This window comes from Chrysochloris asiatica, unplaced genomic scaffold (assembly GCF_000296735.1).
Source record: "Chrysochloris asiatica unplaced genomic scaffold, ChrAsi1.0 scaffold00440, whole genome shotgun sequence".
Classification (NCBI taxonomy): Eukaryota; Metazoa; Chordata; class Mammalia; order Afrosoricida; family Chrysochloridae; genus Chrysochloris; species Chrysochloris asiatica.
Window position 1 is genome coordinate 788,749 of NW_006408958.1, and position 17,840 is coordinate 806,588.

General features: G+C 43.4%; 1 pseudogene; it reads right to left on the minus strand.

Annotated features, from left to right (window-relative positions):
• LOC102812894 overlaps window positions 1-17,840 on the minus strand; it is a 75,193-nt pseudogene that overhangs the window by 49,881 nt on the left and 7,472 nt on the right.

Here is a 17,840-nt window from a genome sequence, read left to right on the forward strand (position 1 = left end):
TCCTTGGTTTTTCTATTGTTGATTTCTAATTTGATAGCATTGTGGTCTGAGAAGATGCTTTGTAGTATTTTGATATTTGTAAATTTATGGAGACTTGTTTTGTGGGAGCCTAAATAGATTTGATGGCAGTGGATGATACAGGATGGAGCCAGCGCCATCTTATATAGAATGTGTTCCATTTATACAACTCTGTCTTGTGTAAAATGTGTAACAAGTTGTGCCAAAGATGGAGACAACTCTATTCACCAGAATTCCCTGAGGCAAACACAGGTGAATACAGTATTTGAGACACAGGGGTGAGACTTCAAGGTATGCCCCAGTACCCAGAGAGAGAGGCTGAACCACCTTGGAAGAATGATGGCTCCTGTTACTGTGAGGTCCCTTTGCTTTGCTGAGCATCATGATAGATGTGGGTGCGCAAAAAATGAGAGTAGGCCCTAGGGAAATGTGGAGTTGCATCTCTGCATAATAGAGTGAAAAGAAACTTGAGGTGTGGAGTAAAATTCTGGAGAGAGGAAAGATGAACCAGACAATGGGGCAGAAATGACCCAGTAGCTTTCCAGTTGAGGAAAGATTGTGGAAAACAGAAACTGCAACTAAATGAGTGTAGGTTGTTTGTTACGGAGTGTATGTCATAACTCCTCTCTTCTGTCTCCCTATGAAACCACCTGTAGTGATGGGTCCCTTTCACATATATTCATTGAAGACCCAAATGAAGATGCTATAAAGACATAACCAAACAAACACCTTCTGAGATTGGTTTTCTAGGTTTGAAAGCTTAAGTCAAGTGCCTCATAGGACAGTCAGTCCACTAGCATAACTTGGCTCACAAAGTTCATGTTCTGCATCCTAGTGAGGTGAGTAACCTGTGGAGTCTTCAAAGCTTATGAGCAGCTGTCTCAGAGAAAGATTAGTCTCTAATTGTCTGGAGCAAAAGAATAAAAAGGGATCCAAAATCTCAGAGAAGAATCCAGTCTCCAAGTCTGCTAGCCTTCATAAACCATGGCTTCATCTATCCTTATACCAGAAGAACTCAATGGTGCCCACTTACCACTGACCATCCTAACTGGGATCACTATAGATGGTACCAGATAGAACGGCAGGAAAATGTAGAACAAAACTCAAATTCTTAAAAATGCCCAGACTGACTGGATCAGTTGAGACCAGAGAATTCCCTGAGACAATCACCCTGAGATACTCTTTAAACCTTAAACTGAAGCTAATCCTGAGACCACCTTTTAGTGAAATAGCAGAGGGGTGCACAATATAAAGGATATTATCTGTAACAATCCTGATCTACTTAAAAAAAAATCTGTATGAGATCACAGATCAATATTTACTTTAAAGCAAAGATGGACAGATCAGGGGACAGAGAAACTGGAGTACTGGAAATGGAACAGTAAGAACAGAATTCAAGAGACGATTGACACATTGTGGGAAATGTAACTAACATCACTGAACAATTTGCATGGGAATTGTCAAATGGGAACTCTATTTACTATGTAGACTTCCACCAAATCCACGATCAATTATTATTGATTTAAAAGTGGGATCAACTATCCCACCATGTCTGACAACTGACATTTTCTCACGTTTAAAAACAAAAAGATGGATCCTGGTTGCTTTGGTGCAGAAATTTTCAGATGGGAAGGGTATGACCCCCCCTGCCCCCCCCAGGGGCATTGAAGACCTATGATGCTCCTACTTGTCACCATGACCCCTGGGGCAGCAGTTGATGACCTAGTTCACCGCACCACAATGAGGCAATGTCTCTCACACAAGGCCAGTAGCACCCCATTGAGAAGCACTGCTTTGGGGTGTGTGGGTTATTTGGGGGACACTTAAAGAAATGCTGAGCTTGGGATCCAGATTGATATTGGGCAAAAAACAGCACCCAGGATCCAGAAGACCAAGAGGCACTGGATGCCCCTGTACTGAAGACTTTGATTACACTGTGGCTACCTAAAAAGGAGCTCTGGTAGCATAGTGGTTACAAATCAGGCTGTGAACCACAAGGTCAGCAATTCGAAACTACCAGCTGTTTCATGGGAGAAAGATGAGGCTTTCTGCTCCCGTAAAGATTTACAGTCTTGGAAACCCTGTTCAGGGTCGCTATGAGTCGGAACCGACTCCGTGGCACATAAACCATAACATCACCTAATGAGGCTTTATTTCTTCCTTTATATCGGTTCCTAGGTTTATTTCCTCGTTTGTTATCAGCTTCCTAATAAATGGTCCTTTTAATTTTCTACAATTATTGTTTCTTAGCTCCAGTATGCACACAAATGAGAAGTATTTGTACTCAATTTATATTCACTTATCCATCGTCTCTTCTGTCAGTTCCATGTTTTGGTTCCATTGATAATCCATTATCCACACCATTTTCATTTGTCATTTTAAAAAGGTCATTATTGTTCAATAACACCTTGTGTTTCCTGAATTTATATCTTGTTTAGGAAGCAATTTAGATAAAAATAATGACTACACATATTGTTCAGACCTAAGGGATTGTAGTCTCATAATTTTTTTTCTTTCAATCCCCCATTTTTATGCAAATAAGACATGCCTTCTATATCTGTTTGCCTACCGCTCCCTCCACCCCAATCCCCGCCACCACCACCCGTGGCATTTTCTTAAGCTTCATTATGTCAATACTGGCCTTGTCATTGTACTGTTGGAGCTGTTTTAAAATTATCTTTAGCAAAATTTTACTTGCATGAAATATAAATGATATTGTCCAATCATTTCCTCATTCCATTGAATCACCTCTCTTTGGAATGGGCACAAATATGGATCTCTTCCAGTCAGTTGGCTAGGGAGCTGTTTTCCAAACTTCTTGGCATAGATGAGTGAGTGAGTGCCTCCAGTGCCACAAATCTGCTGCACAAGACTTCTTTAAAATGTTCAAGAGCAAAGATGTCAGTTTGAGGAATGAGATGTACATGACACAAGCCAGGGTGATTTCAATAACCTCATATGCATGTGAAAGTTGGGCAATGATAAAGAAGACCATAGAAGAATTGATGTATTTGAGTTATGCTGTTGAAGAAGAATATTAAAAGTACCATGGACTGCCAAAACAACAAATCTGTCAGAAGAAGGACAGCCAGAATGCTCCTAATAATCCAGGAGGGTAGACTTTGTCTCTCATACTTCAGACATATTATCCGGAAAGATGAGTCCATAGAGAAGGACATCATGCTTGGTAAAGTGGAGGCTCAGCGAAAAAGAGGAAGACCTCCAAGAAGATGGATTGGCACAGTGGCAGCAGCAATGGGCTCAAGCGTAGCATTGATTGTGAGTTTGGCACAGGATACGGCAGTGTTTTGTTCTGTTTTGCATAAAGTCACTATGCACTGGTATACACTTGACAGCATCTAAGAACAACAACAACAACAAATTATGCCAAATCTTAAAAACATATTCCTATACAAAATTAGCGAGTTGTTGTTAAGTGCTGTCAAGTTGGTTCCGACCCATAGTGACCCTGTATAGGATTTCCAAGGAGCAACAGGTGAGCTTGAACCACCGACCTTGCAGTTCAAACCAACTTTGCAGCCCAGCACATTAACCCACAGAACCACACAAGGACTCTTAGAGCACTAAGACTAAAATTAAATAAACTAGGTAACTAGCTAAAACTTAAGGTGTGAGGTTGGCTTGAGGTGAGGGGGGTCTCATAATCTGGAGGCTGCTTGGGTCTCACTGAAGCTCTTAGTGGGGGCGTTGGGGCTAGATGAGGGGTGATCTTGCAGAATCTGAGCAATGAGTCAGCAGAAAATGATACAGGGCTCCATGTCAGCTAGCTGCCAGCAAGTGGTTGGGTTGTGCAAACCGAGTTTTCATAGTTTAACAAGTCTGACCTTGTCAATTGCCAGGGAGAGAATCACCATCTTTCTGGCCCTTGGTCCCTTGGCCCTGCTTGGTCAAGAGTTATAAACCTTTTTTTGCTCTGTCCACAAGTGCCTGGAGGCACTTCATCTCACCAGCAAGTGTCCTGCCCAGAGGTGCCCTGCTCTCTTTCAGTCTAGGGGTTGGGATGACTTCATGCTCTATGGGCTGGGAAGTCCATGGCCACCTGTGCCAGTCTCCTAGTTCTGCTGCTGCCATTTCTCTGCCACACTTGGTGCTGCTTCTCAACTGCAAGGAGTAAGGAAGTGTTACCTTCCCTGGCACTTGGAAGAGAGGAGTGGCAGTTATCACTAAACCTTTGAGGATTTGCCCACCTTATGCTCTACCTAAGGACAACTCCTATGGATATTTCAGATGGGTGTCACAATTAGATAAGTCTTTGGGCAAGATTTCTTCCTTCATAGCTATTGATTCCACATGGAGAGGTGACCCAGAAGGAGACATTTGAGTTGGGTAAGTAAGAATTATGAAAGAGAGGAAAGGATATTCCAAATACTAAAACAACACAAACCTAGGGTCAGAGCCTGCTATTTTCCAAGAGCCATGAGCCCAACAGGCTTATAGAGGAAGAAAAGATAGAAAGGCGGACTGGAACTAAAATGGAAATAGTCATGAATAGCTCAAGTTTACGGAAAACCTTTGACTGTGTCAGGCACAGTTCTAAAGGCCTGCCATGACTCATCATAGCAATGATGCTGTGCTGACTCTCATCCATTTGTGCCTTGCACTCATTCTCCCTCTTGTCCTGTGTCCCAACCTCTCTAAATGATATCACCAGGCTCCTTCACTCTCTGGCTTCTAGTTGGGTCTGTCCAGCAGATTAGAGGGAGGGAGGACAGTGGGCTGGAATATTTGTTCCACAGGCTTCCTACCTGCTGGCTCACTGTGGACTGCTTCCCTCAGTTGCTATCATACGAGTCTTTTGTCGCATTCTGTTAACCATTTCTGCTCTTGTCCCTTCAGGCTTGTTGTTATTTATTGCTATCGAGTCAGTTCTGACTCATAGCAACACTGTATAGGGTTTCCAAGGAGTGGCTAATGGGTTTGAATAACCAGCCTTAACTGTGGTTAGCAGTTCAGTGCTGATCCTACAGCGCCACACCAGGACTCCCCTTCAGGCTTGCTATTGTTGTTATAAAGTTGAATTTGACTCCTACTGACCCTTTATATGGTTTCCAAGGAGCAACTGGTGGGTTTGAACTGCCGACCTTGTGGTTCACAGTCCGGTGCTGATCCACGCACCACACCAGGAGGCTTAGGAGTACTAATAGTTCTGCTGCTACTAGACCTTACACTGTGACCTTTCTTTTTGGAAACTTTTTATTGTGACCTTTTAAATATATATATAATTTATTTTATTTTTGGTGTTGTTGAGAATATACACAGCAGAACATAGAGCAACTCAACGTTTCAACCAACTCCACATGTGCAATCCTGTGACATTGTCTTAGTTTGCATCCTTGAGACTGACAGATGCAGATACCTATCCAGCCAGTTGGGTCTAGGTATTGTTTCCATATTACAGATAAGGAAATTGAGGCATAGAAAACTTAAGTGACTTGTTTAAGGCCACATAGCTATGTAAGTGGTGGAGCAAGGACTCAAGCCAGGTAGTCTGGCTCTCGAATATGGTACATCAAAAGCTAACGTGTGTACATGGATTCCCTCAGACCCACATGATTTATTGACTATCTCATTATTTCACATTTTGCATTTACAACAGCACTGAAAAAATTCTCAGGAGGTGCTGCTGATGGTCCAGGCCCAAGGCACCCTCCATGGGTTACTCCAAACATATACTGGAGGTACCGTCAATGACCAAGTCACAGGAGGGACTGTGGCCAACTGGCTGAGAGAGGCCGTCTTCTTGTTTGTCAGTGACGTCTTGATCCAGCCACAAGGGTATGGGGTAATGGCAGGACAATGCAATGTGGAAGGTGGGCGGAGGGAGACTTGGCAAGGGCCCAAAGGTGCCAGCCAGGTCAGTAGGGGAAGGGAGGAAGAGGAATAAATGATGGGGACCACATGGAGCTGGAGGATGGAGGAAGAGAGGGACTCCCACCAAAATTGGGTGGAAGGAGATGGGCAGTGAGTAACACCTGACCACCACCCCAGCCACTCCCAATCCCAGAAGAGTTGGTGGTGGTGGAGAAAAGGGGCCTACATCATCACACACTTCTTCAGACATGCCAGGGGTAAGCAACCAGGGAGAGACACATCAGTGCCAAAGTCAGGCACAACCCTACTCGTTCATAACACAAATTTTACGTAATGACCTGGTTTTTGGAACCCAACCATGTCAGTAAGTGAGGAGCAGGTATAAATATATGCGAGTGAACTTAGACACGTTTGTAGCAAAATGGAACTAAAATGGAACTAAAAGATAAAAATAAAAACAGACAATTTCATTTCTTAGCATAAGCTCCATCGAGATCAAGACACTTTTGTAAGCGATACTAGTCATTTAGTTCATCCCTAAAGGACTTAACCAAGTCCATGGAGACTTTTTTACATTCTTAGCTGAAAAAAAAAATGGGTGTCCTTTAAAGATTTTTTAAGATGAGGAAATAACAAGAAATCAGAAGGCGCCAAATCAAGACTATAAGGTGGGTGCCTAATGATGTCACACAGAAGCTTGTGCAAAATTGTGTTTGATGAGAGTAATTAGCAAGAATATTGTTGTGGTGGAGCAGGGCTCTCAGTGAAGCTTTTCTGGGCATTTTTCTGCTAAAGCTTTGGCTACTTTCTCACAACATTCTCCTAATAAGCAGAAGTTATTGTTCTTTGGCCTTCCAGAAAGTCAACAAGCAACTATACCTTGAGTATCCCCAAACTGTTGCCATGATTTTTGCTCTGGACTGGTCTGCTTTGGCTTTGACGGGATCGTTTCCAGCTCTTGGTAGTCAGCACTTTGGTTGTGCTTTTCCTTCAGGACCTGGGACAGATAAAACTATGTTTCATCCGTTGCAGTTCTTCCGAGAAATGCTGTAGGATCTTGATCTCACTTGTTTAAAATTTCCCTGGAAAACTGTGCTTTTATCTGTAGCTGATCTGGACACAGCCGTTTGGGTGCCCATTGAAGGGAATGTTTGTTCAGAATTTTCAGTCAGAATTGTATGGTGGTGGTGGTGGTTATGTGCCGTGGAGTCAGTTCCAACCCATAGCGACCCTGTACAGGATTTCCGAGGCTGTCAATCTTTACAGGAGCAGAAAGCCTCATCTTTCTCCTGCGGAACACCTGGTAGTTTCGAACTGCTGACCTTGCAGTTCGCAGCCTGATTCGTAACCACTACGCTACCGGAGCTCCTTCAGAATTGTATAAGCTGAACCAGCTAAGATAGCTATGGTGGCTATTGTTTCTGCTGTTAATTTTTTACCTGCTTCATATTACGGCATGGACAAGAGTAATCGATTCCTCACAAATTGATGTGGATGGTTTGCTGCTGTGAACTTCATCTTCAATGCAATCTGCCACAGCTGCTGTGTGTCATTGAGTCAGTTCTGACTCATAGCAACTCTGTATAGAGCTTCTGAGGCTGTAAATCTTTACGGAACAAAAAGGCCCACCTTTCTCCCGCAGAGTTACTGGTGAATTTAAACTGCTGGCCTTGCAGCTAGCAGGCCAACGCATAACACACTATGCCACCAGGGACCTGTCCACACCACCTAGTCCCTTCTTAAAATAAGTTACCCATAAGTAAACTGCTGGATGGATTGGCCAAGTGGCAGCATCGATGGACTCAAGCGTGGCAACAGTAGTGAGGTTGGTCTAGGATTGTGCAGTGTTTTATTCTGCTGTGCATAAGATTGCTGTGGGTCGGTTCCAACTCGATGGCACCTAACAACAACAGTAACAACAACAACAACAAACTACTGGTTTCTCTGAATGGTGCTATCACAAACTTTTCATAAAGTATAAATAATTTCACCATGCTTCCACCCAAGCTTCACCATAAATTTGATGTTTATTCTTGCTGGAATTTTAGCAGAATTCATATTGCTCACATAGGGGCTTTTTTCAAATTGATGTCTTATCCTTCTTAGGGTCTCAAACTAGCTCCTGTTTACACATGCTATAACAAGCTGTTATTGTTGTTACGTGCCATTGAGTCTGTACCGACTCATAGTGACCTTGTATAAGGTTTCTGAGGAGTGGCTGGTGAATTCGAACCACCAACTTTGTGGTTCAAGCCAACCTTGCAGTCTAGTGCTTATCCTACAGCACCAAACTAGGACTCCATAATAAGATAGTGCAAGTTTATTTTGGTGCAATCTTTTTTTTTTTCTAATCCATACATAGTTTTTTCATGATACACATTTTCCATGATCTTTTGGAAGACCCTTCTTCTAGAGAGATCTATTTCAAGGAAATGGCTCCTGCAATTATGGGGGCTAGCAATTTCCCATGGGTCAGGCAGCAGGCTGAAGGCTTCTGCTGGCTCAGCTAGTTGCTGTGACTGACAACCCCAATATCTGCAGGTTAGGAAGCAGGTTGAAAACTTCTGCAGGCTTTTTTTTTGGTTTTTTTTTTTAGTTTGTTAAGTGCTGTCGAGTCACTTCCAACTCATAGTGACCCTGTATAGGGTTCTCCAGGAGCAGCAGGTGAATTTGAACCACCAGTCTTGCAGTTCAAACTGACCTTGTGGTCCACAGTGCCACACCACGACTTCTCTGCAGGCTTGTAGCCCCAAAACTAGAGATCAGGCAACAAGAAGAGAGCAGGCAGGGCCTAGAGAGAGAAACAGACAGAGAGAGCATTGCAAGGAAATGCCCCTTTCAATTGATTGGCTGCTCAAATCAGGTCACAAACTGGAAGATGATCACATTGTATCTGCCAAGTCACTGAGAACCATAACTTAGTCAAGTGGACATATGACATTAACCATCATGGGCATTAATTACATTCTTCACCTTGCCCACCGATTCTCACCTGGCTTTTCTGAAATGTTACCTCATTAACGTAAACTCACTGCCCCTAAGTTTCCTATCTAATCTTCTGAGATGTTGCCAATTTTATCCCATATAGACCTTAAAGGGATTCCTGGTGTGGAGCTGTAGGATAAGCACTTGACTGCAAGGTTGGTTTGAACTTCAAGGTTGGCAGTTCAAACTCCCCAGACGCTCCTCGGAAACCCTATACAGGGTTGCTATGAGTTGGAACTGACCTGACGGCACTTAACAACAACAACAGCATAGACTTTAAAAGAGCATAATGCTTAAGACAGACTCTCACTACTCGTTAAACTAAAGTTCTGTTTAGTCTTAAGAAAACTTCAGGTGATATTTTTAGTTTAAGGTTGAAAGAGTGTCTCAAGGTGATAGTTTCAGTGGTTCATCCAACCTCCAAGACTGGATTTCACAAGAATTTGAAATTCTGTTCTGTATATTTCCTCTTTTGATCAGGATTCTTCTACAGAATCATTGACCAAAATGTTCAATAACCAGTTCTTCTGGTTGCATGGCAAAGAAGGCAGTTGTTTATGGAGGCAATTAGCCAGCATTCCATTTCTTCCTTCTTACTCAGTTGCTCCAGGCAAATAGACATCCATTGTTGTACCTTGAATGGCCATTTGCAAACTTTTAAGAAGACCCGAGGTACTATGCAACAAATTAGGAAATAGCACAGAAACATTAAACACATAGTAGGGCCCCAAACTGGATGTCCCATAAAACTATCATCCTAAGCCCTGGACCAATAAACAACATTCTTATCAATGGAGAAAAGATTGAAGTTGTCAAGGACTTCATTCTTCTTGGATCAACTATCAACACTCGTGGAAGTAGCAGTCAAGAGATCAGACAACGTATTGCACTGGGCAAATCTGCTGCACAGGAACTTTTTAAAGTATTGAAGAGCAGAGATATCAGCTTGAGGACTAAGATGCACATGACCCAGGCCATTGTGTTTTCAATAACCTCATATGGATGCGAAAGCTGGACAGTGAATAAGGAAGATTGTAGAAGAATTGATGCCTTTGAGTTGTGGTGTTGGAGGAGAATACTGAAAGTGCCATGGACTGCCAAAAGAACCAATAGATCTGTTTTGGAAGAAGTGCAGCCAGAGTGCTCCTTGGAGGCCAGGATGGCTAAGCTTCGTCTCTCCTACTTTGGACATATTGTCCGGAGGAAACAATCGTTGGAGAAGGATGTCATGCTGGGTAGGGTGGAGGGTCAGAGAAAAAGAGGAAGACCCCCAACGAGATGGATCAGCCAGGTGGCATCATTGATGGACTCAGGTGTGGCAGCGGTAGTGAGGTTGGCCCAGGATCGGACATTGTTTCGTTCTGCTGTGCATGGGGTCGCTATGAGTCGGTTCCGACTTGATGGCACCTGACAACAACAACAACAAGCCCTTGGAGTCCTGGTGTGGCGCTGTGGGTTAATGCATCAGACGGCAAAGTCGTTTCAACTGCAAGGTCCGTGGTTCAAACTCACCAGCTGCTCCTTGGAAACCCTACACAGTGTTGCTATGGGTTGGAATTGACTCGATGACACTTAACAACAACAACCCCTGGCCTATTAAAATAGCCTCTTATCAATTAATCAAATCCTAATTTGGAGCTTCTGAAAGAACCTGGTTGACACAGGCACCTACCCAGTAGGTAGGCACTAGGTATTGTTACCATTTTACGGATAAGGAAACTAACGCATAGAGAGTTTAAATTACTTTTTGAGGTCACACAGTTATGTAAGTGGCAGAGCAAGGACTCAGTTCAGTCTAGCTATAGAACTTCAAAAACGTTCAAAAACCCTGAATGCCACCCTAAGGGAAACACATTCCCATCACCTTGCTAGATTCGTGTCCTTTCTGCTTTCTTTCATTAAGTCCATCTTTAGTGACATTGTCTGCAGAGACCAAGGTTCCTGATCTGTTAAACGGTCTCCAGACTATAATTCCTTCACAGAGCTATGGTGGAGCTCAGAGAGCTCTTGATCATTGAAAGAGCTAATCTGAAACCTGAGATGGGGCATGTGACTGAGGTCCAGCCATCATATGACACTACCTTGGTCTTGGTCATTGGTTTGAGAGTGGGCATGTAATCCTATAAAAGTGGATGTTTGTTTCCTAGAGCATCTTGTAAGACAGGTATGTTATCTTCTCCATCAGGACAATTTGTAAGACAGGCAAGGACCCCAAATCAAGGAAGTAGAACCAAAAAAATGGAGCGAGATAATTTCAGACCTTGAATCCAGTCACGTCTTCAATTCACCAACCCTCTGGATGATTCTCTTACAGGCGCTGATATAGTCCCTTTGTTTCCATATGACATTTAGAGTCTCAGTTCTAGAATCCCAACCTTGTCACATGCAACTGAAGGAGTCCTAACTGACACAGTAGAAGTGGGAAGGAGTGAGGATTCTGTAGCAGCTGGATGAGCTGGTATTCATCCATCAACACCCAACTCCAATGTTGTCATCTGTGTTAAGCCTCGCAGGTAGCCTCAGGTAGCTAGTTTCTCCCTCCCCACTTCCTTATGTGCTTCAAGCGTGTACACAATTGCCACCAAATGGATTCCATCTGATGGCCACCGCACTGTGCTCCATCAGGTTTCTACTGGCTGATGTTTTGGAAGTAGATTGCCAGGGTTGCTATGAATTGGAATCAACTGGCTGGCAATGGGCTTCCTTCTGAGGCTCCTCTAGGTGGACTTGAATCTCTAAGTTTTTTGGTTACCTGACAAACCTCGATTATAACACCTGTCACTATTTGGGTGGCTGCTTCTGTCATGAGGCAGTGAACATTTTGCCTGAGTCTTATTCATTTTGAAATTCTTAGTTTTAAGCCTAAGGCTTAGCACAAAGTTGATACTAATTCCCTGAATGTTGAATGAAGAACTGAATAAATGAGAGCAGAGTAGTAACGATTGGCGTTGAAGGGCAGGAAGTGGATGGGAAACTTACCAACAAAAACTTGTAGTACTCTTTAATCTTCTTTTCTTGAGTAAGACAGGTTTGAAATGAATATTAATAACAATTAGTTGACTTAGATAAAATCCCTGGGGTAAAATTAGTAACAGCTATGATGTATGGTATACTTATGTGCTGCATGTTTTATATACTTAATTTAAATCTTCACCACAGCCAGACAATTGAAGGCAAGATGAATACATGGTTGACAACATCTGTTCTGGTGGTTTGAAATCAACTCCAGGGCAGGATTCTCTAAACCAATCATGGCAATCACTTCTTCCTCCACAAACGTGAGTTTAGGGATGGGCTGCCTAAGTCAGTTCGGACCAATGTTGTTGTTGTTAAGTGCCATCGAGTTGGTCCCGATCCATAGCGATCCTGTATAGAGTTTCTGAGGAGCAGCCGGTGAGCTTGAACCACCAACCTTGTGATTCAAAGTGACTTTGCAGACCAGTGCATTAACCCACAGCAAATAGGATAAAGTATATGAACCTGAGTTGGCTTTCTGTTAGTTCATCCAATTATATATTCAGGAAAGCATGATTTTGATTGTCAGTTGCCCAAGATACCTCAGCTAGTGAGTGAAAGCACCGGGATTCTACCACCCTGTGGGAAGCAGTGTGAGGAAAGATGCTCTTGTTGGATGTGAATGAGGAAGTTTGTGAGCCTGGCTATTCCTTGCAGCTATCATGAGAACAAGGCTGACGTATGGAGGAGAATGGTGGTGGTGGTGGTGGTGTGCTGTGGAGTAGGTTCTGACTCATAGCGACCCTATATAGAGTTTCTGAAGCTGTAAATCTTTATAGGAGCAGATTCTCATCGTTCTCCCTGGTTCGGCTGGTGGATTCGAACTGCTGATCTTGTGATTAGCAACCCAGTTTGTAACCCACTATCCTACCAGGACTCCTTATAGAAGAGAATAGAGGCAAGATAACCCTAGAGGGATAGATCCAGAGCTCCAGTCACAGCCAGCTTGAAGCTTACATACCTTTGGCAGTCCAGCTGTGTGAAATCCCACTGCCAGCTAGGCTATTCTGACTCATAGTGACCCAAAAGAACACAGTAGAACTGCTCCATAGGGTTTCTGAAACTTGAAATCTTTAATAAACAGCTTCCTCTTTCTCCCTCTGAGTAGAGCCACTGACCTTGTGGTTAACAGTCCAACATTTAACCCACTATGCCACTAGGGTTCATGATCTGAGCCAACTGTGGTTGTTGTTGTTGTTAGGTGCCATCGAGTCAGTACCGACTCGTAGCGACCTCATGCACAGCAGAATGAAACACTGCCTGATCCCGGGCCAACCTCACTATTGTTGCCACGCTTGAGCCCATGGATGCTGCCACTTGGCCAATCCATCTTGTTGGGGGTCTTCCTCTTTTTCTCTGACCCTCCACCTTACCAAACTTGATATCCTTAGCATTCCTTTAAATGAACCTGAGTTGGGTTTCTGTGAGTTCATCCAATTACACAGTAGATTTTGATTGTCAGTTACTCAAGATACCTCAACCAGTGAGTATAAGCACCAGGATTCAATCCAAATTTGTCTCATCCAACGCTCATTCCTTGTGTGGCAGTGTAGGATAAGCACTAGACTGCTGACCACCAAATTGTTGGCTCAAATCCACTGGCTCCTCTTTGAAAATGCTATACAGGGTCACTATGAGTCAGAACCGATTCAACAGCACTTAACAAAAACAACATGTTCATCATGGAGTCCTGATGTGATGCTGTAGGATAAACACTGGGCTGCTCACCGCCAGGTTTGGGGTCCAAAACCTATCAACTGCTCCTCAGAAACCCTATACACAGTTGCTATGAGTCAGAACCGTTTGGACGGCGCTTACGACAACCACGCTCATCCTGCTAAACTGAGCCAAGAAATAACCAGTGATTTAGCCACTGATATATCTGTTTACCTCCGAGATGCTTCTCTCTTCTGCCTGGAATTTTTTGTCCCTTCACTTTGCCTAACAAACTGCGATCTGTCTTTCAGACCACAGCTTACATATATGTATGTCACTTCCCTGACATTCTCCCATTCCTATTAGCTTAGATTCCTCAGCTATTCTCATGGTGGCTTATACTTTTTCTTCATTGAACTTATCACAATTATAATTAGAGTGGAATCATATTTTCATAAATTGACTCTAAATTCTGTAAGGGTACAAGTGTGTCTGTTTGGCTCAGCACTGAATCCTGGGAACAGTGGCTGTTCCTTAATGAGCAATAATAAATATTTCATAAACCGATAAATGAAAGCTAATGCTTTCTGTGGTAATGAGCTATACCAGAGACTCACCCAGGTCCCAGGACCTGAAGTGTCGGCATCACCTGAGAACTTGTTAGAAATCAAATTTTAGATCTGACCCGAGGACTGAGTTAGAAAGTGGGGGCAGCACCCAGCAATCAGGGCTTTGACAGGCCCTCCAGGTGATTCAGAATCACCGGAGGCAACAGATTTTCCAGGTGATGCTGATGCAAGCTGTTGAATGTGTTCTAGGGGAGCAAAGGCTCCTAATGAAAATGTACTCTACCTAAAGACCTCTTTTATTAAGTTTTAAACAGGACAAAGACAAATCATCTGTCTCAGGGAGACCATCAGCATGAGGCCATAATAGAGTGTAAAGCATTTACAACCATGTGGTCAAATTATAGGGCACAGAAAACAAAGGAAATTTGTCACAAAATCATGATTGGAGGCAGATTTATTTATCATGTTGCTGGCAAGAATATGGAAGCAGGAATGGTCCATGATTGGGATACCTGCAAACACCCTTGCAGATTAGAAAAGCTGACAGGCTTGCTCCTGAGGTCTTCTGACCACCTTGATTGGGATACGACTCAAGACCATGGCACCCTGATACCCCCTTGCCATTAAGAACATACCCAGGCAAGTGTCTGAAGGATAGTCTATTCTTCCCTAGGCTAGGTGTTGTTGTTAGGTGTCCTTGAGTCGGTTCCAACTCCTAGCAACCCTATGCAAACAGAAGGAAATACTCCCTGGTTCTGTTCCATCCTCACAACAGCACCAGAATATTGAATATTGAAACATGATGAAGAGCACCAGAATATCGTCAGATATACTGCCGAAAAACGGATCCCTCAGGTTGGAAGGTACTCAAAATATGACTGGGGAAGAGCTGCCTCCTCAAAGCAGAGTTGACTGTGATGACTCGAATGGATTAAAGCCTTCGGGACCTTCATTTGATGATGGGGCACAGTTCAAAATGAAGAGAGACAGCTACAAACATCTGTTAATAATCGGAACATGGAATGTAAGAAGTATGAATCTAGGAAAATTGGAAATTATCAAAAATGAAATGGAATGCATAAACATCAATATCCTAACATTGTTGTTAAGTGTCATTGAGTAGGTTATGACCCATAGTGACCCTGTATAGGGTTTCTGAGGAGCGGCCGGTGAGCTTGAACCACCGACCTTATTAGTTCAAACCAACTTTGCAGTCCAGCACATTAACCCACAGCACCACACCAGGACTCCTAGGCATTGGTGAGCTGAAATGAACTGGTATTGACCATTTTGATTCTGTCAGTTTGAGGACTAAGGTGCACCTGACCCAAGCCATGGTATTTTCAATACTCTCATGCATGTGAAAGTTGGACAGAGAATAAGGAAGACCATAGAAGAATTGATGCATCTGAGTTATGGTGTTGAAGGAGAATATTGAAAGTACCATGGACTGCCAAAGTACAAACAGATCTGTGTTGGAAGAAGTGCAGCCAGAGTGTTTCTTGGAAGCCAGGATGGCCAGACTTCGTTGCTTATACTTCAGACATATTATCAAGAGGGACCAGTCCCTGGAAAAGGATATTATGTTTGGTAAAGTGCGAGTCAGAAAAAAAGAGGAAGACCCCAACAAGATTGATTGGCACAGTGGCAGCAGCAATGGGCTCAAGCATGTTAACATTTATGAGCTTGGTCCAGGACTGGGCAATGTTTCATTCAGTTGTGCATAGTATAGCTATGAGTCAGTACCAACTCGATGGCACCTAACAACAACATATGGTTGAAAAAATTGAACCATGAATAAGGAAAAACATAGAAATAATTGTTGCATTTGAATTATGGTGTTGATGAAAATATTTAAAGTACCATGGACTACCAGAAGAAAAAACAAATCTGTCTTGGAAGAAGTACAACCAGAATGCTCCCTAAATGCAAGGATGGTGAGACTTTGTCTCTTGTCTCCAGTCACTGGAAAAGGACATCATACTCAGTAAAGTTTGGAGGGTCATCAAAATAAAGAAGAAGACCCTCAGCAAAGTGGACTGACAGTAGCAGTGTCTCACTGCTATTCATAAGGTTTTCAGTGACTAAATATTTGGAAGTAGTCCATCTCTCTTTCTTCCTAGTCTGTCTTCGTCTGGAAGCTCAGCTGAAACCTGTTCACTGTGGATGATCCTGCAGGTATTTAAAATACTGGTGGCATATCTTCCAGCATCATAATCATAGCAACATGCAAGCCACCACAGTATGACATATGAGGTGATTAAAATTCCATGGCTTTGGTTGGGTGCTCCTTAGTCCCCAAAGTGGCCTCTTTGCTCTTTAACACTTTAAAGACGTCTTTTGCAGCAGATTTACTTAATGCAGTATTTCATTTGCTTTCTTTACTGCTGTTCCATGTGTCTTTTTTTTTTCTTTCTGTAAATGTTTTTATTTGTGGGGGGATAAGGGGAACACAGTGGACAGGGACCTGCTCAGTCCTTCTTGGCAGCTGCTTTCTCATGGTGGCCAGGATGTTGCTGAGCTCCTCTCGCTTCCTCTTGGTGCATGTGTGTCCCCACCCTTTTCTTGATGAACTTGAGCGCCCGCTTGTCCTTGGAGACCCTAAACAGCTCTATGGCCTGGTGCTCATAAGGCGCAAAGCCACACACCTCCCCATCATGTCCCGCACGAACTTGGTGTGCTTGATAAGGCGCCCATGGCGGCGGCTGTGCCTCGGCTTGCTCACGTTCTTGGTTTGTGGCCCTAGTTGAGGCCAAAGGCCATAGGGTATAGCACACAGCCATGGCTGCTTTTCTTCAATGGCTGCTACGGCGGCAGGCTGCTTCCATGTGTCTTGATTGTGGATCGAAGCTAAATGAAGAATTTGGCAACTTCAATCTTTTCTCCATTTATCATGATGCTACTGGGCAGCCATTAAGTCAGTTCTGACTCATAATGACTCAGTATAGGGTTTCACAGTGGTTACGAGTCAGGCTGCTAATCTCAAGTTTAGCAGTTAGAAACTGCCAGCTGCTCTGTGGAAGAAAGATGAGGCTTTCTGATCCCATAAAGATTTACAGCCTTGGAAACCCTATACAGTGTCACTGTGAGTCAGAACTGACTCCAGGACACATAACCACGAAGCACCAAATCTTTATAGGAGCAGTAAGCCTCATTTATCTCCCATGGAGCAGCAGGTGGATTCAAACTGCTGATCTTCTGATTGTGGTTAGCGGCCCAACTCATAGCTCACTACGCCATTGCCATCACAGCTCCTTACTGGGTTGGCTGTTGTTGGAAGGTGCCATTGAGTCAGTTTCAACTTATTTCGATCCTATGCACAACAGCATGAAACACTCCCTGAACCTGTTACAATCTCACAATCACTGTTGAGCTTGTGCCCATTGCTGCTGTCACTGTGCCAACCCATCTCGTGGGAGACTTCCTCTTTTCACTGTCCCTCCACTTTACCAAGCATAATGTCCCTTTCAAGGGACTGATCTCTCCTAATAATATGTCTGTAGTATGAGAGACAAAGTCTTGCCATCCTGGCTTCTAAAGAGCATTTTGGCTCCTCTTCTTCCAATACAGATTTGTTTATTCTGCTGGCTGTCCAGGGTACTTGAAATATTCTTCTCCAACACCCTCACTCAAATATATCGACTCTCCTATGGTCTTCCTTATTCGTTGTCCAAAATTCACATGCGTATGAGACTACTGAAAATATCAGGGCCTGGGTCAAGTGTACCTTAGTCCTCAAAACGGTATCTTTGCTCTTGAACAGTT